Consider the following 27,401-nt stretch of genomic DNA (forward strand, 5'->3'; position numbering starts at 1 on the left):
GTCGGCGGCTCCCCCATGTCACGCCGCCGTCTGCGGCTCACTTAAGTCCGCCGTCCATGGGGAAAGCCAACCCACCGTCAGCGGCTCCCCCAAGTCACGCCGCCGTTCGCGGCTCACACCGAGCCCACCGTTCGCGGGAGATCACGCCACCGTCCGTGGGGAAAGCCAACCCACCGTCGGCGGCTCCCCCAAGTCACGCCGCCGTTTGCGGGAGTTCTCGCTGTCGTCCGCAGCCCACCCAAGCCCGCCGTTCGCGGGAGATTCACGCCGCTTCCCGCGGCTCACCCAGGCCCGCCGGTCCGCCTCTGACTCAATGCCCGCCGGTCCGCCTCTGACTCAATGCCCGCCGGTCCGCCGCTGACTCAAGCCCACCGGATTGCCGCTGACTCAAGCCTGCCGGCCGCCGCCTCTAACCCTATCCCCGTGGATCAAGTCCACACGTCACGGCCAGGAGTGCCGTGTGTATGTCTCGTTGTGCCCACAGGAACATTTTAAACTTACCATGTCATGTCTTGTCTTGTCCATGGAGACTCATCTGGGGCCGCTTGCCCCCCCTGTCGCAGAAGTGGAGGAGGTTGCTGAGGGACCCTGTGAGGGACCCTGATTCCTCGTCATGCCCAGAGGAAGCCTCAGCTTCCTAGCCAGCCCAGGAGGGCTTCTGGTTCCTGTGGGATGTCATGTCCTGTCCTGTTTGTCTGACCCTGGAGGGTTTCCTGTCTTGTTTTGTTTGTCTAGCCCCGGAGGGCCCCTGATTACCCCCTAACTTCCCCAGGGAAATTTTTTGGGGGGGTAAGAGGGATACGGCTGTAGGGGCCGGGCTGAGGGGTCCAAGGCCAAAGCCCCGAAGACCATCCGCCATGGCCTCCTGAGCTCCCTGCTCCGCCATGGCCTCCTGAGCTCCCTGCTCCGCCAGGGCCTCCTGAGCTACCTGCACCGCCATGGCCTCTAGAGCTCCCAGCCCTGCCATGGGTTCTGTCTCTCTGTTCCGCTCTGGAGGTCCCCGTCCTGTGTTCCGGTCCGTGTCTATCCTGAGAGGCCTCCAGAGCGCCCACCCCCCCTCCCAGATGGAACTGTTAAGGCTCGGGACGAGCCTTTCGGGAGGGGGGAGTTATGTCAGTCCTCTGTCGTGTGTGTCACGTGTTCCCGCCTCATGTTTCCTTATTTGGTTTGTTTCCTGTCCTTGTTAAATGCTATCATTAGTTAATTCTTGTCCAGCCGTGTTCATCTCATTATCTATGATTTACCTGTTTATTTATAGTCCTGTCTGTTCAATTTGACTTGGTCTGGTCTACTCGTTAACCCCGGTGTGTGATGTCCTTGTCTGCCTTGCCTTGTCCTGCCATGTCCTGTCCTGATGTCCTAGTAAAGTATATTATTTGAGTTTACATCCTCGTCTGCGTGTTCCTGTGTCCTCCCTTGTGTGTGCACCGTGACACATGGAGCCAAATCAGCCTGACACCCCGCCCCAGCCTCATCCCCTTCCCCAGCCCCAGCCTACTGCACCTGTGGCAACAATAGTTGCACCACAGTTGTCAATGGTAAGAATTACAATTTTATTTTTTTAAAACATTGAAGTATGTGTTCAGTTCAAATTCGAGGAAGTACAGAAAGTAAGAATAAAAAAAAAGAAAAAGCTAGAAAACTATGAGAGACCTGCTAATATTCACACTTCTTGTACAATGGGGGCAGTTGCTGTCTGCTGATTGGTCAGTTTGAATATCTCAGATTTGGTTTAAGTCACATGGTCAAGGATAAAAGAGGAATGTAACCTGAGTGCTTTCTCTCTTTCATCTCTGGGCTCTACTCTTGGATTGCCCTCTTCCTCTCTAACTGAGCTATACCTGGGTTGAAGGTCGCTGAGCTAGACTCATGTCCCTCATGGCACCTCTCTCTGTACTTCTCATGTGGTAAAGCTACATTTTCTCTTTTTCATTCTCTATCTCAGGTAACATTCCACATACACACCGGCTATTATTAATTGTACACGTTAATAATTATTCCATCATGCAAATACTTTGTAGCTATTTCAAGAGTAACCTAAGTCAGTGCTGCTAATAAATCATTCTGCTTATGGACTACATTTCCGTTTCTGAAGGCTGCATTTACTTAAAATAGTAATATTTATATAAATTGTAATAAATGCTATTATAACACATTCTGTCTTCTCACTGAAATGCCCATTTTTTGCCCCTTTTTAGTTTACCAAACCAAGATTTACAGGCTCTCACATTGCTGCAGCAAAGCCAAATCTTAGTGTGGCCAGGAGATCTTCTCAGGTTGAAGTCCAGCCCAGCGCAGCAGTCTCTAGTGCCTCAGTACCAAGCACCACCGTCTCTGTAAGTACTAACATAATCGACATTGTATTTTATGAAGACACGTTCCGTGTTCCATTCTATCTAAATGATTAAACTTTTTAAAAATATCTTTAATACCAGAAGACCATATTTTAATAAAGGAAAAAGCAATATTATATAGAATAAATAGATTTCATACAAACTACCATTCAAAAGATTTTTTTAAAGAAATTGATCGTTTTATTGAACAAGGAGGCATTAAATTGGTCAAAAATCTCAGTAAAGACATTTAATGTTACAAAAGATTTCTATTCAATACATAATGTTACAAAGGATTTCTATTTTCATTTTATCTATTTTATTTTATCTTGTCAGTGTGTGCACTTGCTTGGCCATTTTTAGTTGATAAACAGGAAAGTGGGTTCAAGCGCCAGCAGAAGGGAGTGTAATGAAGTAGTCTTTAAGCAGAAGCAGTCTTTAAAATCAGCTCGTAAGTGTATTTACTTGTCTCAGTGTTTAGCGCATTTGCCGTTGCTAGGAAACGCTTATTTTGTTTACTGTGTTGAGAGGTGCTGAAATCGCGTTTGGTCTCGTACTATCGCGTATCTTATCAGTGTGTGCACTTGCTTGGCCATTTTTAGTTGATAAACAGGAAAGTGGGTCCAGCTGAATTGAAATTGTGATTTGTTGGATTAGTATAAAAAAGGTTATTATCCCACGGCAGTCTTCGTGTGAAGCCCTCTTAGTGTGAAGACCGAAGAGTGTAAAGACCATCAACTCTACCGTGCGACTCCACCAAGGGATAGAAGTATCGCTTTTTATTTGTTTTTTTCATTTATATGTTAATTATTGAAGTGTTGTTATATGCATGTCAATTTGATTTAATTTCTTTATTTTCTTAAATATGTGGGTCTATAGTATTTATAGAGTTGTAACTTTTAGTTTTAGTTACTTTTTCTTATTTGTAAGTCGCTTTGGACAAAAGCATCTGCTAAATGACATAAGTATTTTGAAAAAATTGTTAATTCTGAAAACACCTCTGTAATGCAGTTTTATTAAGCATCAGCCATTTTCACATTTTCAACTAATAGTAAAAAATGTTTGTTCAAGAGAATGATTTCTGAAGGATCATGTAACACTGAAGACTGGAGTAATGATGTTGAAAATGTGTTCTTGCCACCATAGAAATAAATTACATTTCACAATTTTAAATTGTAGTAATGTTTCACAATGTAACATTTTTTTTATATTTTTTACTGTATTTTTGATCAAATGCAACCTTGGTGAGCAGAATAGGTTTCTTTTTATAAACATTTGGACCCCAAACTTTTAAACTGTAGTATATGATTTAATCTAGGATGAGTTAAAGTTATGTTATATTTACAAAATCTATTATATTTCACTTCATGATTGTACAGACACCAGATCCTCAAGTTCCAGCCCCTGTCCCCAGAGCCACTGCAGATGTGTCCAGTCCTGCACAGCCATGCAGTATTGTCTCGGTAAGTAATTTCATATTCTGTTGGTCTAAAAATTAGGTAAATCAGCTGTCGCCATTTACTAATTATAAGCAATGTGTAGAATTTAACATATTCATGTGTCAAAATAAAGCGAGATTGTTTGTAAAATTACAGAAAATATTAAACAAGATTTCAGAATATTATTTTTTTCGTTCCTTTTTTGGATGACAGCAGTGGACAATATAGTTATCAGTGTCATTGTCATACTAATCACTGTAATACCAATGGTATTCAAGTAAAAACTATAATTGCAATGATAATTTTATGTGAAAGAAGTGGCGGATTAAAATAAAATTCTTATTAAATGAATTACCTTCCTTGACTAAATGTTTTGTCTTTTTTTCCTTAACAGACAGCTGCTTCTGGGTCATTATTGCAAGCTCCATCTGTAGTTCCACTTCCTCGTTTGTGGTCGGAGAACTTGCCACCAGAGGATCACAAGTGGATTGGCAAAAGGCTTTTCAAACTGGGATCCAAGGGAAAGCCAGAGCTTCATGATAACCTCCAGCTCTGGTATTACCCACCACAGCCATGTAAGGAATGGTCTGAACGCACACACAGCTAGCACCAGACTTCTTGACGCCGTATAGACGACCCTCCCCCTAAACCTCCGAGCCAAGAAAAACATATATTTTGGGTTTTCGAGAGCCCTTGTCATGTGGAGGAACCCCACATAGAAACCCCCCCCTGACTTCATGCAGTAAATTCAAGGACATATCGCAAAGGATGACGGTTTTACGGTCGATTCGAAATAAAGACAATTTCCAGACCTTCCAAACCAAAGACTTTTACGACCCTGCATATCACGCACATTCCTGAAAACGCGCGCCTTTTCTCCGTTGCGCTCTCTAAAACAGACAAAGGAATTCAACCGGTCCATGTTCGCTCATCTAACAAAGAGAAAGAAAGAGCCACACCCGGAAAGATGTTGTTTTAAAAGAACAAAGTTATACTGGCTTCTGCGACTGAAATTATACCCTGAAACAAAACACTATAGACAATATAGTTTATACATTAAAGGGTGTTTTTGTTTGTGACATTTATAAGCTGGTTGTGTGAACTTATGTAATCTTTTTCATGTAATCGTTTTTATATTCTTGATCACTAGTTGTTCATTTTCACATGATTAATATGTGTATTTAGAATTTAGAATCTGTGATCAATGTATCTAACCCAGTAATATCCTCTGTGGTCACGTGTATTTTTGGTGCATATCAAAATATAAGTGTTTGGTTTCTTTAGAAAGCTAACCTTATGAAGAATATTATGGTTGAATGAAAATGATCCGTTTTATCAACCCATGGTTACAATAACGGATAGAAACTTGCTTGCAATAATTTGTTTCATGTGACCAATGACTGAACCAGATAATGTATGCAAAACACGCAGCTACGCAGGGCGGGGCTCCGCCCACAGCTACATTTGCGATTGGATCAAACGCCCCACAGGAAAGGAGCCGATTGGACCACGCGCCCAAAAAGGCGGACCCCAAATCGGCCTGTTAAAAACGGATACTCAACCATGAGAGTTGAGTTGGAGTTTGAAAACAACAGGAGGATACGCACGCCAGCGAGTCTCTCGTTCTGCTCACGCTGCAAGCGCTTCAGGCCTCGAACATCACGGCGAAGCAAAGCAACTAACACAAAGACTCAGTTAAACTTTCAAAGAACTTTAACCTCAAACTTCTTCACCAAGTCAGAAAGAGACAACCAACCACTGAAGAGTGCGCTAGTCACACGACCTCCCGAGCAGCCAATCCGAACGCAGCCACAGTTCGTCTCTACCAAAGCAAAGGAGGAAAGAGTCTCTTTGAACCGAAGAAAGCCTGAACTGAGTTCGATCGAAACAACTGAAAGACCAAGTAAGGCAAATCTCTTTATTGACTGAAACCGGGATATCTCTCCGCTGAGGGTAAAGATAAAATACTTCTTTGTCTATGAATTCCCTCAGGTTGAAAAGCTAGCATTAAAACCTAAGTCTCTCTCTCTTCAGATATAAACAACTCGCTCCCATTGCAACGTATGTGTGTGTTCATGTCTGTTTATGTTGTGTATTAATGTTGTGTTAGAATAGTGAATAAAACTTTGACTTTATTAAGAACTCTTTTGTCTGTGTTATGTGATTTAACATGTCGTAACTATTTGCCAAAAAGATTGCGTTTTACCTACGCTCATGAGCTAACTTAGCTAACTCAATTTAACTATTTGATTTATTTTAATCGTTGGCCACGAATGAAATAAACAACGTGTTAAAAGATAACTGCTGTTATTAATGCTTGCTGGACAAGTCGTTAACAAGGCATAAGTTGTACATTCTGATTAATAACAATTAATCATATGAAGATCAACTCTTAAGAGTGATTCCCTAAAAGCTAAATAATAAAATAAATATATTTTTGTAGGATTCATTTCCTACAGCCAGCACTTATCTATAATCAGGCTCCAGCTCCAGACAGATTCTTTTGTTATTCTCATCTGCTGTGGATGCCATACAAGCTGTGGAGGGTCAAGATTCTCTGTCCCAATCCTGCCTGCGGACAACATCAGCTGAGAGTAGGTGGTCTGCACAAAAGGGCACGGCAGGTTCTAGACATTGACAGAACATATAACATGGTCACAGAAACCCTCATCTGTACCAAGTGTAGAGCCTCGCATGTGTCCTGGAGTCATACCGTCCTGCAACAGCTAGATCTGGGCCATCGTTCTGAGTTTCAGGTCATCCTCACAAGGAAGTACACTTTCATTCCTCGTCCAGTTGTTAGCCCATCATCACATATACAAGATTCAAGATTTTTATTTGTCACGTACACAATTATACAGGGTATAACCAGCAGTGAAATGTAGGTCAGGTCCACTCCAAGGACAGTGCAATTATATAGAATACAAATGTTAAGAAAAAGAAAAGTAGAAAAAATAAGAAGAATAAAATAAAATAAGAGATAAAAAAATATATAAATATAAATGTACAGGTCAGTATGTTGTTGACTTAAATAGTACTAAGAGGAATGTGCAAAAAGAATGTGCAAAAAGTTGTCCAGGGTATTTAAATAGCAGCAATATGAGGTAGAGAAAAATTATGAATAGCTATTGATATAGTGGTATATACATGTAGTCATGTGATGTTATGACACAGAGTTAGAGTTTAGGAGCCTGATGGCCTGGGGAAGAAACTCCTCCTAAGTCTCTCAGTTTTTGCCATCAGGCTACGGAAGCGCTTTCCAGATGGAAGCAAAGTGAATAGACGGTTACCAGGGTGATTTGAGTCCTTGATTATTTTAACAGCTCTATTTTTGCAGCGTTTGAGGTAGATGTACTGCAGAGAGGGGAGAGCAGACCCTGAGATGCGCTCAGCTAAGTCAAGTCAAGTCAAGTCTGCTTTGTCAATTCTTCCACATGTACAGCACATACATACAGAGAATTGAAATTGCGTTACCCTCAGACCCTTGGTGTAAACAGTTAACATTAAACACGTTCAAATACAGATAATACGGTTTAAACATATGTACATACAACTCTATAGCTATACAAGTAAGGACATTGTAGAAAAAAAATTAAGAAATAGATAAAGTGGCATAAGGCGCATGGCAGATAGTGCAAACCAGTTAAATAAAAACAAAACTGTGCAGATATATTTGTAGTGCAAAAACAGCTTATCAATCTGAGAACATTGTAGAAAAATAAAAAAAGATAGATAAAGTGACATAAGGCACATGGCAGAATAGATGGAGTGCAAACCAGTTAAATAAACCAAAACTGTGCAGATATGTGTAGTGCAAAAAGAGCTTGTCAGTCTGTTAAATTGACAGGAGAACAGTCTTTTTATGAGACTATCCGAGGAGGTAGTTTGCAGTCAATGCTGGATGAGGTAGTGATCAGTCCAATGCTGCACAAGTGAGAGGTGCTGGTCACAGTTTGTAAGTAGGTGGGGGTGGCTGGTCCTGGGGGTGTGGGGAGCCGTAGGGGGGGGTCTCATAGTGTCAGAGTTCAGTGTTGTATGGGGTAGAAAGAGAGGAGGGGGGGGGGGCAGGGACGGGAGGGAGTTCAGCTTCCTGACAGCCTGATGTATGAAGCTGTCCTTCAGTCTGCTGGTCCTCGCCTGGAGACTCCGCAGTCTCCTCCCTGATGGCAGCAGACTGAAGAAGCTGTGTGTCGGGTGGGTGGGATCACCTGCAATGCGGAGGGCTTTGCTGGTGAGACGGGTGCTGTAAATGTCCTGGAGGGAGGGGAGAGAGACACCAATGATCTTCTCAGCTGCTCTCACTATTCGCTGAAGTGACTTGCGGCAGGATGCGTTGCAAGCGCCATACCACACAGTGATGCAGCTGGTTAGGATGCTCTCGATGGTGCCTCTGTAGAAGGTGCACATGATGGGGGTCGGGGCTCTGGCTCTTCTGAGTTTGCGGAGGAAGTAGAGACGCTGCTGTGCTTTCTTGGCCAGTGCTACAGTGTTGTTAGTCCAGGAGAGGTCCTCTGTGATGTGCACACCCAGGAACTTGGTGCTGCTCACTCTCTCCACAGTCGCACCGTTGATGGTCAGAGGGGCATGCTGAGTGTGTACTCTCCTGAAGTCAACAACAATCTCCTTCGTCTTCTCCACATTCAGAGAGAGATTGTTGTCACTGCACCACCCGGCCAGGCGGCTCACCTCGCTCCTGTAGTTTGTCTCATCTCTGTTGCTGATGAGACCCACCACAGTTGTGTCATCCGCAAACTTAATGATCAGGTTAGAGTTGTGTAACGGTGTGCAGTCGTGGGTCAGCAGAGTGAAGAGGAGGGGGCTCAGCACACATCCTTGGGGGGCCCAAGTGTTTAGTGTGATGGTGCTGGATGTGTTACTGCCAAACCCGTACTGCTTGAGGTCTCCCGGTCAGGAAGTCCAACAGCCAGTTATACAGAGAGATGTTGAGCCCCAGCTGGACCAGTTTGTGTGTGAGCTGTTGAGGGATGATTGTGTTGAATGCTGAACTGAAGTCTATGAACAGCATCCTGACATATGAGTCTTTTTTGTCCAGATGTGTGAGGGCTGGGTGGAGGGCAGTGGCGATGGCATCATCGGTTGAGCGGTTGGACCTATATGCAAACTGGAAGGGGTCAAGTGAGGGGGGGAGGACAGACTTGATGTGGTGCATGACTAGCCGTTCAAAGCGCTTCATGAGAATAGGAGTGAGTGCTATTGGACGGTAGTCATTGAAACAGGATGGAGATGACTTCTTCGGGACTGGAATGATGGTGGTAGCTTTGAAGCATGTGGGGACAACGGCCTGATTTAGCGAGATGTTGAAGATGTCTGTGAAGACATCAGTGAGTTCCACTGCACAGTCTCTCAGTACACACCCAGGAATGTTGTCAGGACCCGGAGCTTTGCGTGCATTGATCCTGCTGAGGGACCTCCTCACGCTGTCCGGGGACAGCGTCATCACCTGGTCGCCGGGAGGAGGTGGAGTCTTCTGTGCAGTGGTGCTGTTTTGTGCCTCAAAGCGAGCAAAGAAGGCATTCAGCTCGTTCAGCAGGGGGATGGTGCTGTCACAGGTCTGTGGTGGGGGCTTGTAGTCCGTAATGGTCTGTATCCCCTGCCACAAGCTCCGAGAGTCTCTGCTGTCGCTGAAACGATGGGCTATCCTCCTGGAGTACTGTCTCTTATAGGATAGGTTGGCCCTAGCTGTCTTCAGGCCCTCCTCATCTCCAGCTCTAAAGGCAGCGTTCCGAGCCTTCAGCAGTCTGTAGACTTCCCCTGTCATCCACGGCTTCTGGTTGGCCCGGACAGTGATGGACTTTGTGACTGTTACATCATCAATGCACTTGGAGATGTAGGCAGTGACAGTCTCCGAGTACTCTTGGAGGTCTGTAGTGTTGTTGTATGTGGCAGCCTGTTTAAACATATTCCAGTCAGTGGTGTCAAAACAGTCCTGAAGTGCCTCTGACGACCCTTCCGGCCACACTTGAATCTGTTTGTGTATTGGTTTGATGACTTTGACGAGCGGTCTGTATGCAGGCATTAGCATGACAGTGATGTGGTCTGAGGCTCCGAGGTGGGGGAGGGGGAGGGCCTTGTAAGCTCCTCTCTGGGTGGTGTAAACAAAGTCCAGGGTATTTTTTCCCCATGTTGGAAAGTCTATGTGTTGATGTATTTTTGGGAACACACTCTTTAAGTCTGCGTGGTTGAAATCCCCGGCCAAGATGAGAAAAGCATCTGGGTGGGCTGTCTGCTGCTCACTGGTGTGCTGGTACAGTTCATTTAGCGCCTCACTCCTGATGTTGTTGTTGGAGCTGGGAGGGATGTATACAGCAACTAGCAGTATGGCTGAATATTCCCTCGGTAGATAGAATGGCCGGCACTTAATAATCATAAACTCCACCAGGGGTGAGCAGTGTTTGCAGACCACAACAGCGTCGCGACACCATGCATCATTGATGTAAACACAAAGCCCGCCGCCGCGGATCTTACCTCCCTCGACGAGAGCTCTGTCAGCTCGATAGCATGTTAGCTGGTCGAGCTGTATGGCGCAGTCCGGTACGCTGTTGTTAAGCCATGTTTCCGTAAACACAAAAACACAACAGTCTCTTACAGTCCTCTGAGTGGAGCGGAGTAGTCGGATGTAGTCCAGTTTATTGTCCAAAGAGCGTACGTTCGCCAGTACGATGGTGGGGATAGCTGGCTTGTGTGGGTTGGCCGCTAGCCTAGCTCGGATACCTCCGCGCTTACCCCTTATTCTGCCCTCGCATGTACGACGTCTGATTTGTACGGCTAGACAGATAGTTAACAGCAATGAAGAGAAACTTCGTAAGTCTTGTTGAGGATTGATGTCTTATCTTTTGTTGCTTTTTTTTCTTCCTCAGTTTTATTTCTCAAGTTTTTTCCTCATTTAAGTCTGTAAGACTGAAAGAGTAAACAGAAAATAAACATTACAAAAGTGTAACGTCTGTTGTCTTTTTTACACAATCAAATATAGTTACCCAGTAACTCAATATGGTTGAACAGTAGGCTATTCTCTAAGTCAACACTTTACACAATAAACTACAGATGTTCTTATTGCATAGAAATTAAACAAACATCCTCAGTAACACCAAACTATCTGCTAGACTGTTACATGTATAATCTATATGAATCAACAGATGTAAATAAATCAACTAATTAATCTGAGGCGAAGCGCCGAGGCTCGTTGCTGAGCAGATAAATCAGTGAGTCGGCAAACAAAAGACTTCAATCTAGAGCATACGCGATGAAACTAATAAGAGTCACGAACGTAATAACACACATTACTTAATGTAAACATATACATCATACAGAAACCACAATTCTGACGAAAAATTACTTACAGACAAAGATTTGACCAAACTCTGTAATGACGCAGACTCATAGGTGATTTCAGCGCTGTAGCTCGGCTCGAAACTAGGTCCGTCACCAAAACGGGTCCGACTAGGAAACGAACTAAACGCCGATGGGCGGAACACCCCTCTTCTGCTTCCTCTCACGCCGCTTGTAGCGTCTCCGCTGTGGGCGAGATGCAGTAGTGGGGGTCGGTGATGGAGTAGGCTTTCGGAACAGACCGAGGTCCCGCAGCTCTTCGGCGTGTGCTGAGTTTAACTCAAAAAATGTGATTCTGCCGACATCGAGCAGAAACTCACGACTGTATGCGCGCTTACAGACAGGTAGACGAGACGAAGATGTGCAAAAACATTGCGACTTACAAGACAAAAAACACGAAAACACCGTTCTGTCGGGAGAGAGAGAAGCCGCTGCGATTGTGCGCGCTGCCATTTTAGTAAGCGCACAACTCTCTGTAGTGCTTTGCAGTCCTGATTGGAGCTGTTTCCATACCACACTGAGATGCACTGAGTCAATACACTTTCTATGGTCCCTGAATAGAAAGTTTTCAGGATTGCTGGTGAGACCCTGAATTTCCTCAGCTGTCGCAGATGGTACAGTCTTTGCCTGGCTTTCTTAACCTGTGTTTGGATGTGTGTAGTCCAAGTCAGGTTCTCGGAGATGTTTACACCGAGGTACTTGAAGCTACTCACCCTCTCCACAGGGGTCCCACTGATCATAAGAGGAGTGTAGGGCTGCTGCTGTCTCTTCCTAAAGTCCATGATCAGCTCTTTAGTTTTGCTCACATTCAGAGAGAGACAGTTGTCCTGGCACCATGATGTGAGTCTCTCTACCTCGTCCAAGTATGCGGTCTCATCGTTGTTGGAGATGAGGCCCAGAACCACAGTATCATCAGCGAATTTGACAATAGATGTGGAGCTGTGAGAGGACACGCAGTCATGCGTGTAGAGAGAGTAAAGCAAGGGACTCAGGACACAGCCCTGTGGGGCTCCTACGTTCAGGGTGATGGAGTTTGAGGTGAACTGGCCAACTTTCACCACTTGAGGTCTGCCGGTGAGGAAGTCTTGAATCCAGTCACAGAGTGAGGAGTTTAGGCTGAGGTTTGTGAGTTTAGAAGCCAGCTTGATGGGGACTATAGTGTTGAAAGCTGAGCTATAATCAATGAATAGCAGCCTTACATAATTCCCATTTTTGCTGTCCAAGTGTGTGAGGGAAGAGTGGAGGACGTGAGAGATGGCATCGTCCGTCGATCTGTTTCGGCGTTAGGCAAACTGAAGAGGGTCCAAAGTATCAGGGGTGGAGGAGCAGATGTGGCTCTTAACAAGTCTCTCAAAAGACCTCAGAACACGGCCGGTTATCCCATCAGGTCCGGCTGCTTTCCTGACGTTCACGTTCTTTAGCGCCCTCCGAACCTCCTCCTCCGACACGGTGATTACAGGATCATCGCTGCTCTGCCTGCTGCTTCCTGACGTGCTAGGCGGCAGAGACGCGCCGCCGCCGTTGCCATCGATGCGGCCGAAGAAGGTGTTTAACTCGTCGGCCAGCAACGGATCTACTCTCACCTCCGCGGAGGATTTGTTTCCAAAGGCACAGATGGTCCTCAGTCCCTGCCACATCCGTCGAGAGTCATTGAGCTGGAAATGAGACTCAATTCTCTCTCTGTATCTGTGTTTAGCGGCTCTTACTGCGCGTCGGAGAGCATAGCACAATGCTTTGTACTCGCTCATATTCCCGCTCAGAAGAGCCTCATTGTAAGCGGCAGTTCATGTGTTAACCGCAGCACGGATTGATCTGTCCACCCACGGTTTCTGGTTGGAGAATGTCCTTATCGTTATTGTTTCTGTAGCTTGCTCGGTTAGCGTGTTTACAAAGCTCAATGCTACATCCGTGAACTCGCTGACGTCAGAAGAACTCGCCTGGAACATGTCCCAGTCGACGTCATCATGAGCCGCCTGCAGCATAGCCTCTGAGTGGGAGGACCAGCGCGTCACTACTCTCCGCACCGGAGGTTCCTGAACGAGCCTTTGTTTGTATCCCGGTGTTAGAAAAATGGCGGCATGGTCCGATTTGCCAAACGCCGGTAGTGAGCAGGCTTTGTAGGCATCCTTGAACTGAGTGTAGCAATGATCCAGTGTGTTTGGTCCTCTAGTTGGACAGGATACATGATGAAAGTTCGGCATGACCTGCTTGAGGTTGGCTTTGTTAAAGTCCCCCGCGATGATGAAGGCAGCGTCAGGATGTTTGTTGATGTAGCTGCTGAGCACATCGTGAAGTTTAGACAAAGCCAAGCCGGTGTCCGCCTGTGGTGGAATGTACACAGCAGTAACAATGATCGATGAAAACTCCCGGGGCAGATATATGCAAATACTTCACAAATGAAGTATCAAAAATATATGAATGTGTGGATTTTGCTTTTCCTAAGGTATGCCTGTGATATGCGGGTCATCCGGCTCCTGCGTGAGCGTGGCTTAGGCAACAGCCCCACGCGGGTGATCAAGCAGCTGCGTGGAAACCACAGAGAGCAGTGGCTCCATCATCTGGCCCGGTACACCACCCAATGTGTTGACTTCCTAAATCAACCCGGGGTGATGCCGGTAAAATTCCAGGAGCCCCCAGAGCCTACAGTGGTGCCAAGCTGCAAGTGGCTGCTCATCGTTTACAGCCAAGACATCCTGACAAGGTTGGATGAAATCCATGCAAGGATAACGTCCACTTATGGCTTTGTCTTGAAGATGGATTCCACTAAAAAGGTTAGTTGTGGATTTTCATTTCTTAATGCTGATGTTTATATACTGGCACGTCACTGTATCTGTATTTTACATGATGTGATGTTTGATTACATTTACAGCGTAATTTCATATCTCTTATTACAGATCACCAAGAAGCTGGCTGGGACAGCGAGGGGAACGGGACTCTGGCTTACCTCTGTTGGCAACGAGTTTGGTCAGGTGCTCATAAGTGTGCTGACAGCCCAGGAAGGACTGGACATGATGATAGACGGTCTGGTGAAAAGATACCAGCAGGCTGGTGTGGATCCACCTGCTGTGTTGTACGTGGACTGTGGGTGCTGCACCGAGGTGGGCGAGACCCAAGCTGAAAACCAGATTCTCAGGCTGGCCAGATCTTGTGATACGCTTGGACATCTGGCATTTTATGCGCAGGATTGCCCTGGGGTGTACAACTGATGCCCATCAGCTGTACCCCATCTTCATGTCACGGCTATCAGTGTGCATCTTTGAATGGGATGCGGCTGATGTCTCTATGCTTCGCAAAGCAAAGAGAGAGCTGTTGATGTCCCAGGGTTGGCCTGCACTGACAGATAAGGATGTCAGCAAGCATCTGACCAGGGAGGAGCTGGTTCTACATTGCCGGAGGAGGACCTGTGGAGAGGAGACTACCATCCTTCTCCTTGAACGACTGCTTACAGAGCTCCTGAGCAGCAAGGGCAATTACTCCCTGGGTGTTCCTTTTCTGGACCGAGAAAGGATGGAGCACATCTGGAGTGTCCAGAAGAAGCATGTTAAGTGTATCCAAGACCCCCCTGGTGTTGCGCTCTATACAGAGACAGGGAGCTTAACCAATTGAGTTGTGCCTCTGAAGACATACAGATGTGCCAGAGGCTCCACTTCTCTCGAATCCTTTCATTTACACCTGATCCGCTTCATCCCAGGTACGTCTTTGTCACACAAACTGTGTATATGTAAAGAAAGAACATTAAGGCTACATCCACACAAAGCCAGATTTCTCACTATCCGATCTTTTTTTTTGCCTCAAATTCCGTAAACACGGAGTCGTCTCAGGAAATATCTGTGTCCACACGGAATCACTGAAAACGACTGAAAACGATGTAGTACACATGCCAGACCAATATGTGGCGCTGTAATTCTGCCACAGAGATACACAAAAAAACAGCGAAGAAGACTTGCACCATGTGCGTAAACCTTGCGCGCTGAATACAAACTAACACACAAAGCAGAAGATTTTGCTTTAATAAAACTAATGAGCTCAGTAGGTTCTGCAGCACGAACACAGGCACGTAGTCTGACATTGTTGTTGTCGCTGTTATGTGACGCAGCGGTGTCTGATTAGAGGCGAGACGTGGGCTGATGACGTCATCGTTTCAGAAAATATACGGATTCGCCATCCACACGAAAACATGAAAACGGCGTTTTCAAATTTATCCACCCTGGGACCCGGTTTCAAAAATGATCTGTTTCACTCTTCGAAAACGCCGGTTTCGTGTGGACGAAACGCCTATACGGTAAAAAATGTATGCGTATACAGAGAAACGCGTCTTCGTGTGGACGGGGCCGTCTCGCTCCCCTAATCAGACACCGCTGCGTCACATAACGGCGACAACAACAACAATGTCAGACTACGTGCCTGTGTTCGTGCTGCAGAACCTACTGAGCTCATTAGATTTATTAAAGCAAAATCTTCTGCTTTGTGTGTTAGTTTGTATTCAGCGCGCAAGGTTTACGCACATGGTCCAAGTCTTCTTCTCTGTTTTTTTGTGTATCTCTGTGGCAGAATTACAGCACCACATATTGGTCTGGCATGTGTACTACATCGTTTTCAGTCGTTTTCAGTGATTCCGTGTGGACACAGATATTTCCTGAGAAGACTCCGTGTTTACGGAATTTGAGGCAAAAAAAAAGATCGGATAGGGAGAAATCTGGCTTCGTGTGGACGTAGCCTAAGTGTCTTTGTGTGTTTATTTAACACTCCCTAAAACTGTTGTCTGTTTACAGGGACCAGTGCAAACAGTCTGAACTTTCAGATTTATTTGTTGGAGGGTCTACACAGGTGGACTGTGTAAACCGCAATTATGAAAAGCTGTTTAGCAGGAAAGTGGTCCCCATGTTTTGTCCCCCTGCACGTTACACTGGTAAGAGAATCTATTATTGTTAATTAACTTGCAATTTACAATTACAACAGTTATAGGTTTCTGGCCTCTGAATATTTTTTTTTTCTCCTCGACTATGAGCTCCATGTTCTCACACTATTACACTATATGAGCTACTACAAATGCCTTATGTATCAAATATGATGCACAATTTTATTTAATCCATTTGTTTATTGTTTTTATTCCAGGTGAGCTCATTGAAGTGCAGTATCTGTTCCAGCAGACTGGTCAGGCACTGCAGCATATGAACCCAGACTCAGAGGAGATTGCAGAACTCATAGAGGACCTTAATGTGGAGGAGAGAGATGAAGATGAGGGCTGCTGTGACATCAGCGAGGATCACACCATTGCTGATCCAGAGGTTGTTCTGTCACCACCCTCCTCCACACTGACACTGGCTTCTTCCACTCTGGTCACGAGCAGTGACACGGCTGTACTGGGTTCCACATCCCCTTCACTGCTTTAAATCCAAACTTTGCTCAGATTTTAAACTAAAGTCATTAGTAGGCAACAAAGATGCATTGAGTCAAATCTCAAGTTTTATTTCGTTAGTGCTTTGTACTATACAGAATGTGTTTAACAGCTTCACATTGATAAACAGGAAAATAACAGAATCAATGGAACTAGTTATGGAACTATGCATCAAACAAATGTGATGAAAAAAATTATATTTTGTGCTTGTGTTTTTGAAAAGCCTGTTGACTAGCAGTCTGTGCTGCTTCAGAGCATTCAGTTGCCTCAGACCCTCCCTGAAGCTCAGGAACCTCTCCAGGCTGCCAAACGAACACGGACTGAGCCAGAACAACCAGCGGAGCAGCACCAGTACAAGCTACCAGAGAGCACAGCAGGTCAGGCAAAGCAAAGGAAGGCTTCTACTGGACGACCCCTTCTCAGACCCAAGGCACCAGCACAGAGTCCTATGTTGGTTACGCCATTAGCACCTGGAGCATCAGTGCAGATGGTACCCAACATACTTATACCAGCAGCACCAGGTTTCCAGGGTGTGCCCATGCTTTAGGGTTTGCCAGTGTTCCAGGGTCTGCAAATGGTTCAAAGACTGCCGATGGTCCAGGGAATGCCAGTGGTTCAGGGTATGCCGATGCTTCAGGGGTTTACGGTAAGGAAGATGGCGGCGCGATCGATCGCAGCGGCTGCTCCGGGTCCCAAAGACGGTGCTTTTATGTCGTTTAATGTCGTCTGTTCGTCTCCAAATAGTGTCAGTTTACCGCTAACTCTTAAGGAAATCACCCCAGAATTCATCTATGATCGCCAAAGTCTTTTGGATATCAGCAACGCATACGAACATCAACTCTCTCGCCGGCGGCTACTGAGAAGCTACGAGGCCTTTGTTTACTGCTGGAGCCGGACCTCGAGACCGCGGCCTCGCCTACTGACGCTACCCGCACAAGGCGTCGCAAGCGGTGTGAGAGAGGACGGAAGCGCGGTAAGCGCGGAGGTATACGAGCTAGGCTAAGAGCTAACCCCTCAAGACCGGCTCTTCCAACACTCATGCTCTCAAACGTTCGCTCTCTGGAAAACAAACTGGACTTAATTCAACTCAGTCGATCTACACAGCATGAGGCAAGGGACTGTTGCGTGTTTGTTTTCACCGAAACATGGCTAAACGACAACATCCCGGACTCTGCCATTCAATTACACGGGCTAACCAACTTCCGAGCGGACAGAGATTCATCACTGTCTGGTAAGACACGCGGAGGTGGCTTGTGTGTGTATATCAACAAAGACTGGTGTAACAATGCTGCGGTATTATCAAAACACTGTTCATCGCTGGTGGAGTTTATGGTTGTGAAGTGTCGACCGTTCTATCTGCCGCGGGAGTTCACGGCCATTGTTATCGTTGCGGTTTACATCCCCCCGTGTGCAAACGCTAAGGACGCGCTTCGTGAACTGTATAGCGCCATCAGTGAACAACAAACAAATAACCCCGACGACTTTTTCATCATAGCCGGTGACTTCAACCACGCAAACCTAAAGACAGTTTTGCCAAAGTTCTACCAACATGTGAACTTTGCAACAGGGGGAAACAACACACTGGACTTTGTTTACACGACCACAAAAAACTCTTACAAGGCTGAACCCCGCCCCCACCTCGGGTACTCCGACCACATCACTGTTATGCTAATCCCAGCATATAGACCACTTCTCCAAACCGGTTGAAAAGCAGATCACAGTATGGCCAGACAATGCCACCTCAGCACTGCAGGACTGCTTCCAGGACACAGACTGGAACATGTTTAACCTGTTAGCCTGCACCAGAGCGACCTCGCACTGAACGCTCTTTGTTTGCATGTGTCATTGTTTTCTAATAGAATAAATGAAACGGGACAAAGTTAATCTTGTCAAACTCTATATCATTCTGAGGGTCTAAGCCTCAAGCATCGACGACAGATCGCTGTTTTTCGATGGAAAGCTTATAAGGAATGAGTGGCACAAATTTGCTACATTTGTGTAAGCAGTACACATCCAAACACGCAGAGTAAAAAAGCCGTACGTACCTTTATCATTGTAATAACGAGCCACAAACGCGTCCACTGCTGAAATCCCAGTTTAGTTAGAGAGGTAAGGGTCCACAGAAAAACATCCCAGCGAGCACTTTTAGTCCAGCGAAACAATAACGTTGTAATAAGGATGAATATTCCTTTGTTTACGTTTCATTTCTTCAGAGAGTTATTGTTCGCGTCCGTTATGGAATAAATTACGCTCAAAAACAGCGTCTTGGTGGTAAAAAAACAAAACGATTTTGTAGAATACGGTCTTACAAACATAATGAGACCGTCTACGGAAAAAAAAGTCTCAGAAAAGCGGAATATAGATTATTTGAATTTGGCGCTCCCTCCTGCCGGCAGTGACGCTTCTGTGACGCACACTGTCATCTGAGCGGGGCATAACTTAGCGATCTGCTTTATCCATAAAAAACTGTTTTTTTTTTCTTCTACATTTTTTATATGTGTGTGTGTGTATTGTGTGGGGAATGTGGCCGTGTCTGCATGATTATAATCTGTATGGACGCACATCAGCGTGTTTATTAGCGACTCTATGACGGCTATCATTGTGATTCATTGATCAGCTATTATTGATTATATGGCCCATCTGTTTGATTATAATCTGAATGGAAGCACATCAGCGTGTGTTTACTGACTCTATGACCATGTCTGGCAATATCACTTCACGTCTGGCAGTGATATTTATCATTGTAATAACGAATAACGAAGAATACTTCAGTATACATACTATATACAAAGCATTTTTTTCTATTTTTTTTCCTTTTTTATTACTCAAATAATTATTTTTGTATTTTTTAGTGCTCAAATAAATCTGTCTATTATTTTATAATTGAAAAACTATGCAGGAACATGTATAATGACTAAAATAGCTTGTATAATTCTGCAATCCATTTGGTGGTTATTTTTCCTCAAACAGGGGGGTGGGGGGACTATAAATAGTTTCAGAAAAAATATTGCAGGAATCTCATTTTTCATGGTATCTTCTTCAAATTTGAAATATGAACTGATGAGACACATGGCTTTCGATCCATTACTTTTCTGGATTGCTCCAGGACTTATTTCATGTATTTGTATATGAAATAAAAAAACATTCAGTGTGGAAAAATATTTTTCAAGGCACGTCAGTGTCTATAACTTTTTATCTTTTTGAGCATTATCAACTCTGGATGATAGATAGTAAAGCCCAGAGTCTCTTCTTTCCAAAGATACCTAATTTGTTTGTGTAAGCACACTTTGTCACAAACTGTTACCATTTTAATTCAGGTAGGTTATTTTCACCTGCGAGGCCCTAAATGGGGTTGAAGGTTAAAGTGTTAAAGAGGCAGCCACCTACAACAACCACACAGACCTGAATGAGTACACTGAAACTGTGACTGCTTACATCAAAAAGTGCACTGATGATGTGACAGCCACCAAGACCATCACCACACGTGCAAACCAGAAGCCATGGATGACAGCAGAGGTTCGTGGGCTGCTAAATACCAGAGATGAAGCATTCAGATCAGGAGATAAAGCAGCCCTCAAAACAGCAAGAGCCAATCTGTCCTGTGGCATCAAAAAAGCAAAACAGTCATATGCCCAAAAAATCAACAACCACTTCACAGACAGCAGAGACACATGGAGCCTGTGGCAAGCCATTCAGACCATCACTGAATACAAGCCCCCGCCACAGGCTTGTGATGAGGACACATCCCTCCCCGATGCACTCAACCACTTTTATTCACGGTTTGAAATGCAGAATGACACACCTGCACAAAAACTGCCCACACCTCCCAACGACCAGGCGCTCTGTCTGTCTCCAGCCGACATAAGCAAGACCCTATCTAGGATTAACCCACGCAAGGCTGCGGGTCCTGACAACATACCTGCCCGTGTTCTGAGAGACTGTGCTGCACAGCTGACAGATGTCCTAACAGATATCTTCAACACCTCGCTGAGCCAGGCAGTCGTCCCCACATGTCTCAAATCCACAACAATCATACGGTACCAAAGAAATCACCTGTGTCCTGTCTCAATGACTACCGTCCCATAGCACTGACTCCAATCATGATGAAGTGCTTTGAGAGGCTAGTCATGCATAACATCAAAACCAGCCTCCCCAACACACTCGACCCGCTCCAGTTTGCATACCGTCCAAACCGCTCTACGGACGATGCAATTTCCTCTACCCTCCACCTGGCTCTTACCCACCTAGAAAATAAAGACTCCTATGTTAGAATGCTGTTCATTGACTTCAGCTCGGCATTCAACACAATAATCCCACAACAGCTCATAAATAAGCTAAACCTGCTGGGCCTTAACAATTCCCTTTGTAACTGGATCCTGGACTTTCTAACTGGAAGACCTCAGTCAGTCCGTGTCGGCAACAACACCTCGAGCACTACAACAGTGAGCACAGGTGCCCCACAAGGCTGTGTGCTTAGCCCGCTGCTCTTCACACTGCTGACCCACGACTGCACTGCCAAGTTCAGCTCCAACCACATCATCAAGTTTGCTGATGACACAACAGTGGTAGGTCTCATCAGCAACAATGATGAAACGCACTACAGAGAGGAAGTGGCATAGCTGGCTGAATGGTGTGGCACAAACAATCTGTCCCTCAGTGAAGACAAAGGAGGTTGTGATGGACTTCAGAAGAAACTCCGTTGACCACCCCCACTGATCATCGACAGCTCAACTGTGGAGAGAGTCAGCAGCACTAAATTCCTGGGGGTGCACATCACAGAGGATCTCACCTGGACCACCAACACCATGTCACTCTCCAAAAAGGCACAACAGCGCCTACACTTTCTCCGCCGGCTGAAAAGAGCAAGTCTTCCTCCACCCATCCTCACCACATTCTACAGAGGCACCATTGAGAGTGTGCTGACCAGCTGCATCACTGTCTGGTACAGGAACTGCAGTGCTGCTGACCGCAAGACCCTCCAGCGGACAGTGAACACAGCTGCAAAGATCATCGGTGCCCCTCTCCCCTCCATCCTGGACATCTTCCTTACACGATGCTCCAGCAAAACCAACAGCATCGTGAAGGACTCCACCCATCCCTCCCACAGTCTCTTCCAGCTCCTACCATCAGGAAGACGGTACCGGAGCATCAGAGCCCGCTCCGCCAGACTGCTCAACAGCTTTTTCCCCCAGGCTGTGTGAGCCCTGAACTCAAACCACCCCGCCCCCCTCTGAAACCCCATGCAAACCCCTACCTCCTGAAACATGGACCACCCCCCACCCCAAACCTTACCACACCAAAGAAAAACTGTATGGAACTTTAATTGTTTTTATTTATTTTATTTTTATTTTTTGTGCAATTCAAAGTGTGCTACAAACAGGTGAGTGGGCCTGTACAAACCACCTGTAGTAACACACTCTCCTCTATGTGCACTATGGACACTTTACACTATGGACACTTTACACTATGTGCACTATGGACACTTTACACTATGGACACTTACACTTTACACTATGTGCACTATGGACACTTACACACACTGCTGCGCGTGCACAATCTCACAAAAGACTCAGCAATATATGTATGTTTACATGCTCATGCACTACAAATCATCCTGCACTGTTCGACCAACCAGCTGCTGACTCAAATGTCTCTCTTTGCACGTGTACAGTATTTGTGAAGCATTCGTATAGTTTGTATTTTTTATCTTCTATTTTTTAGTTTGTATAGGGTAATATTTATGTGAAGCATTCGTATAGTTGTATTTTTTATCCTTTATTCTTTTAGTTTGTATAGGGTAAATACTTATAGTATACTTATAGTTAAATCTGTCAGTAGGTTAGTAGTGTATAGGTTTATAGTGTTTTTTACTTCATTGTTGTATGTCTGTATTTATGTAGCACCGTGGTCCTGCGAGGCATGACATTTCGTTCCACTGTATGTCCCCACATGTAGCGGAATGACAATAAAGCTCAACTTGAACTTGAACTTGAACTTGGATGTCAATGATACAGCCACAGTTACAGCCTACAGTTGTGCAGGGCATCAGTTTACAACCTGCTGCACCAGCTGCCAGTCCCCAAGCCATGCCCAAGAGACCCTACAAGAGAACTGTAGAGGCAAACACTTGGGCAGTTCAAAACAAGTGCAACGGGACATAGCTGGGGTCGACAATATAATTGGCCCGGTGGCCCGGACGTACTTTTAAAACCGTCAGGGCCACCAGATCGCTCCAACCACTAGCCCGGTGGGGCCAGTAAAAATAATGCCTCGATTAAAAAAAGTCTAATTTCACATGAATTACCTGTGGTTCTGTGTTTTGATTTCTGTTAAATCGTCTCGGTAACCACCGCTAACGCGTTACGTGATCCCGACAGCCTTACAGATGCGCTCCGTCGCTCCCGCGGTTACGCGCGCAAACTGCACACTGCTGCTCAGCACCTACCTATAGCTACTATTAAGCTAGGCTACATGTTTCTGAAACCCACATCACCCGGCCAAACGCCGGGTAAAAAAGAGAAGGCAAGGAAGAGAAAATCACCAGAGGAATTGAGGGAAAGCGAAAGGGAATACGAAAAGAAAAGGCAGAGAAAGTTTCAGCCCCAGTGGCGAGACCGCTGGAATTGGCTGGGCTTAGGGGTGTGCGATGTGACGATTTTTGATCGTGGATGATAAAAATGTCTCCACGATCTGCTTTTGAAGAAATATCGTAGTATCGTGCTACAGCACACATTATGTCAAATACAGTTCGGGTGCCTCCGTCTCAATTTACTGTCCAACAGGACATACAGCAGTAGAGTTACTCTGACAGGACACTGCACTTATTCACGATCGCAAAACTACATTATTTGCTCACAAGCCTTGCTGGTTAAATGTTTAATTCGCGCGCTGGTCTGACGTGCGCTCATACACCTGAAGCACGCGCGCTAAAAAGCCTGTCTAACAGCGCCTGATTACTCAACTAACTTATCTTTTGCGCTAATACTGTCAAAACATACAAGGTTTACATACAGACTCAGTTGGTTATCTCTAAAATGAAAGTAAATAGTTAAGAGAGAAACAGATGCGTGCCTGTATATTAGATGCGTGCAGCTCTTAAAGGGACAGGACGCTAAACATGCTGTCGACTGTCATTAAAGGGATAGTTCACCCTAAAATTTAATTTCTGTCATTATTTACTCACTCACATGTTGTCCCAAACCACTATTAATTTCTTGTGCTGAACCCAAAATAAGATATTTTGAAGAATGAGGGTAACCAAACAGTTGCTGGTCCACATTGACTTTGATAGAAGGAAAGAAAAATCCTTTGGAAGTCACTGAGGACCAGCAACTGATTGCTTTTCCACCTTCTTCAAAATAACATTTATGTTCAGCAGAAGAAAGAAACTCATTCAGGTTTAAAACAACTTTTGAGTAAATGATGGTATAAAAATAAAACATTATGACAGAATTGACAGACAGATGACAGAATATTTATTTTTGGGGGAACTATTCATTTAACGTTAACAAAACAACAAAACACAGAGAGAAAAATCACCCACTATTCTTGACTGAAAAACTTTAATACAGCTGCTTTAGGAATCAGTCTATATAGTGTTTTATTTTTATATTTGTTCATTCAATTTCATTGAATGCTCTGCTAAATACACCTTTTGTACCTGAAAATAAAGCACTGTTTGTTTTATTTGTATATTATGTGTATTTGTAATGTGTATCTTTGTTCTTATTTTTTAATAAGAAAGATAGAATGATGACAAAGATTTTTATCTTCGCCCACTTTGGCCTAAATATCTGCCATGTCTTTTTTTTTTTTGTTACCTTGAAAGGCTTTGTCTTTCTAGTTTGGCTGTAATGCTCAGACAACTTGTAAAACCAACATGACAAAGAATCGTGATAAAATCGTGAATCGTGATATTTCTAAAAAAGAAATTGTGATATATTTTTCCCATATCGCCCACCCCTAGCTGGGCTACGATCAAGAAAAAAAAAGAGGTTTACTGTGAGCTCTGCAGATCAATGCCCACATATGCAGACAAGTAAGTTAGAGAAAAGTTAACGTGTATGAAACCTATGGTATGAACATAATATAATGAATTGCTGTGTGACTACAGAGAATGAATCCTATGCAATAGGTTTATTTGCACTTGTTTCATGTTTTTGCACAGTTTTGCTGCACTTTGCACTAAACCTACCTTAAAAAAAATAAATGTTATTCATGTTGTTCAAGCAAACTGTTCTTTTTCGTGATTATTGGGATCAATACCCGACGCGTTGACCTGGGCCAGTGAACTTCAAAAGACACTGGCCCAGAGGGCCAGTGGCAAATTTCCCTTATTGTCTACCCCTGCATAGCCAGTACAGGGGCCGGGTGTATGGAGATGTTACAAAAGAACAGTGGTTAGAGGAAATGCGGCAAACCGTTCCCAAATAATGTATATATTTGTATTTGTTGTAGTGTTGTATATAGTTGATTAAATATAGTTCACTATTGTTAATGTTTGTGTTGAACATTTAACTTTTTGTTTTATAAACATTCATGTTTTACTGTTTTTAAACCCTATTTAACTTTTCATTTAACTTAGTGTTTTTGAAAACTTTATTTACCGTTATATTTACCTTTTTAATTTACTGTTTGAAAACGTGTTTAATACTCATTACTGTTTTGTTGGCATAATTGTAAAATAAAAACAAATTGGGAAATGACTGCTCTTTTATTTTTACTTTCGTAACAATATTTCATCAGTACACTGCAACAATAGAACATGTCTATAAAAAGAGAATTTGTGCATTTTGTCATTCTTGTCACAGACATTTTTCAGCATATTAATTACTATTTTGCATCTTTTTCATTAGAAAATAACATCTCTTTAGTGTCTGAATTAATGCAACCTAAAAATTGCTTAATCAGAATAAATAATACAACAACTACTAAATAACAACAAAAACACATTTCCATTGGTATACTTTAATTTTCATGAATATCAAACAAAGTACATATGTACATTTTATTAACCTTGAAACTTCCTTTATGTAATTAAATTAACAATATTACAAAAACTCGTCTTTTATGGAGGACCAAACCTGCAAAAACAATAAATAAATAAATACGCAAATAAATAAATTAATACATAAATAAATCCACAAAATAATACATAAATAGATAAATATAAATACATAAATCCACATATTCCTGTATAAATAAATATATAAATAATTAAATGTGCGAGAAAATAAATAATTAAATAAATTAAACGAATGTTGGGGGAAATAAGTTCCCCCCATCAAATGTTTATTCATTTTTGAATGTAGTTCTGTATTTATTTTTCCTCAGCTCAACATGCTAATGAGAGGGTGTCTATCAAGAATCAGAGAAGGCGGTCTTTATGCCACCATTGGTTGATTGTTATAAAAGTTCTGCGTTCGATTGTTTGCCTGTGCAATGCCCGTTAACGTAAAGGCAACTGACAAGCATCGATTCAGCATTGTGTTTTAGAGAGATGGTTGAAGTCATCATGCTAACAGTTGCCAGAGACTTGCGAAGGCTAGCTGATACTGTTGAAATTAGTAGTACGCTATCTGCTGATTATATTCTCTTCAGAGTAGATTCCGCTATACACTCTTTAGGTCAGTTAGCAGCTACATTTGATCATTTGATGTGGCTGTAGATCCTTTTGTCCCCGAAAAGCTGGAACAGGTTACTCTCATTTTAAGACATACGGGTGTCAACTGGCATAAAGTTGGCTTGACCTTGGACGTTCGATATTCGCATATTTAGGGACCGTCTCTAAAGTTACATGCGATATTGGTATACATTTTTCTAACTTCAATAGCATATGAGCAGAATGACTTACAGTCATAAAACAACTGTAAACTGTTCAACTAGGTGTCAACTATAATGCACACCTTTTACATTTTTGATATTTATTAAAATCTACTGTAAATCATATGCAAAAAAATGCTATTTTTCTGTACCGAATGGGCTCAAACGCAAATTTAAAGCTCAATAGCATTTCAGCAGAATGACTTGCAGTCATAAAATTAACTGTAAACTGTTCATCTACGTGTCAGTTATAATGCACACCTTTTACATTTTTGATATTTATTCAAATCTACTGTAAATCTAACATAGTCTCATCCCAACTCGTCACATATTGATGCTTGGTTTTGGCGTCATTTTTTGACGCTCAAGGTACCCCTTTAGCGTTACTTTTCGATGTGAAGGGTCCTCCATTTTTTTTAAATACGAAACACTTAGCGTATATTAATAATTTTTAAATAAAGTATGACAGTAGTTGCATCTGCCTCCTATATCTTGCGTTTTCTTCACAGATGGTAGGTTTAGGGGCAGGGGTTGGGTAAGTCATATAAATAAAACTATTTTGACTGTTTACATTGAAAAATCACACCCCTACATATATGCAATAATGCCAACCTTATTATGACGATAAAATTCCCAATATCGCGTTAGCATATCGACGCCGAAAATTCACACTAAAGAGGTACCTTCCCTTCACGTCGAAAAGTGACGCTAAAGGGGTACCTTGAGCGTCAAAAAGCTACGCCAAAACCAAGCGTCAATATGTGACGAGTTGGGATGAGACCTGGTGCTATTTTTTCACAACCGAATGGTTTTTATACTGTACAAACTGTTTGTGCTATTGCCCTACACCTAAACCTACCCATTACAGGAGACTTTCTGCTATTTCAGATTTTCAATACACTCCATTCTGTGTGATTTATAAGGGTTTTGAAAAGTGGGGACATGGGGTAATGTCCTGAAAAGTCACCTTCTCCTTGTAACACGTGTCATACCCTTGTTATTATACAAATCTATGTCCTGATTTGTCACAAAAACGCACACACTCACTCACACAAGTGGGAA

At 43.8% G+C, this 27,401-nt stretch overlaps 1 protein-coding gene across 1 annotated transcript in view; it reads right to left on the reverse strand.

Annotated features, from left to right (window-relative positions):
* LOC306852379 (uncharacterized protein) overlaps positions 1-18,790 on the reverse strand; it is a gene marked incomplete at its 3' end in the record, with an annotated part of 402,219 nt that extends 383,429 nt beyond the window's left edge. Inside the window, exon 1 of the mRNA XM_079389139.1 lies at positions 18,288-18,790. The remainder of the gene's footprint in view (positions 1-18,287) is intronic.
* Positions 18,791-27,401: the final 8,611 nt, after the last annotated feature.

The sequence above is a fragment of the Barbus barbus genome (genome assembly GCF_936440315.1).
Source record: "Barbus barbus genome assembly, chromosome: 32".
Classification (NCBI taxonomy): domain Eukaryota; kingdom Metazoa; phylum Chordata; class Actinopteri; order Cypriniformes; family Cyprinidae; genus Barbus; species Barbus barbus.